The sequence below is a fragment of the Diaphorina citri genome, unplaced genomic scaffold (assembly GCF_000475195.1).
Source record: "Diaphorina citri unplaced genomic scaffold, Diaci psyllid genome assembly version 1.1 scaffold2361, whole genome shotgun sequence".
In the NCBI taxonomy this organism is placed as follows: domain Eukaryota; kingdom Metazoa; phylum Arthropoda; class Insecta; order Hemiptera; family Psyllidae; genus Diaphorina; species Diaphorina citri.
This window is the reverse complement of record NW_007379785.1, coordinates 66,117-67,143: the sequence shown is the minus strand read 5'-3', so window position 1 is coordinate 67,143 and position 1,027 is coordinate 66,117. Positions and strand designations below refer to the sequence as shown.

Sequence of the window (1,027 nt, the reverse complement as noted above, 5' to 3'; positions counted from 1 at the left end):
TGTCATAGAGCTCACTTAACGGTAACCTACTAGAATTCACATTTTGCAATATAATAGTTAACAACTGACGAATATACAATTCTGTCAATAAATCAGGCCTACCAAACCTAGCCTTAAGGGCCTTGATAACTTCCGGGTACATTTCACCCGTCGCTGGGAAACTCTCTACTAAACTACAGGCTACCGATCCTTTCACCATTGCCATTGAGAGGTATCCCAACTTGTCCACATCAGCCATCTCTGGGTGCTCGTGTACCTTCTTGAATTGAGCCCAGAATGGCAGCCATTCCTTCAACTCTCCATTGAATTCCTTAAGCTTTAGAACAGGAAGTTTAACCTTTGTAGCTCCTGCATGCTCATCAACACTTGAAGTGCAATGGTTGGTCTGGATGCTGCCATCATTAGGAAGATCCTCATCGTTTAACCGGCCAACCTGCTTCTTCACTTGCAAGTAGAGTGTAGTGTAAAAATCTACCTTCTCCTGCTCATCAACAAGTGTTGCGTCATCCACACCGTCATCTTCAGCAAGCAACTGTCTGATTGCTGCGTCCTTTGTGCCTAGTTCATCATATCTCAGATTCATAAGTTCCATGTTTGAATACAGTGTCTCCTTGTCCCCATCGTCAAGCCTTTCTTTGGAGAGTATACTTTGCACCTTGCTAGATGCTTTGGTCAATGATGACCTCAAAACCGTCCTCTCCTTCTTCAGGGAACTCAAAGCCATAATTGGATAACTGAATTCTGCTATAGATTCTACTTACAAATACGTGAGGACCCACGCTGTCCTCTCCTTGTCCTGTCACACGGTCGCCAGATGTTGTGGATTGCCCACAGAAAATGTATGACGTATTCGCAAGTAGAAAATGAAACACACAAGTCTGAGATATGGATTACACAAAGGACTGTTGTTTATTGTACTTTAATAACACATTTAGGGTGGAAAAACTCGGAAAAGCATACTTTACAACAAATTGGGAAAGCTACAGGTTAAAATCTTCGAATTGTGGAAAATTCTCTCAAAAATCTC

The 1,027-nt window shown here is 42.3% G+C and overlaps 1 long non-coding RNA gene across 1 annotated transcript in view; it reads left to right on the top strand.

Moving 5' to 3' along the window:
- The first annotated feature begins 282 nt into the window (after nt 1-282).
- Nucleotides 283-1,027, top strand: part of LOC113471380 — a 21,320-nt gene continuing 20,575 nt past the window's right edge. The window contains exon 1 of the long non-coding RNA XR_003394104.1: nt 283-986. This is a non-coding gene — a long non-coding RNA (uncharacterized LOC113471380). The remainder of the gene's footprint in view (nt 987-1,027) is intronic.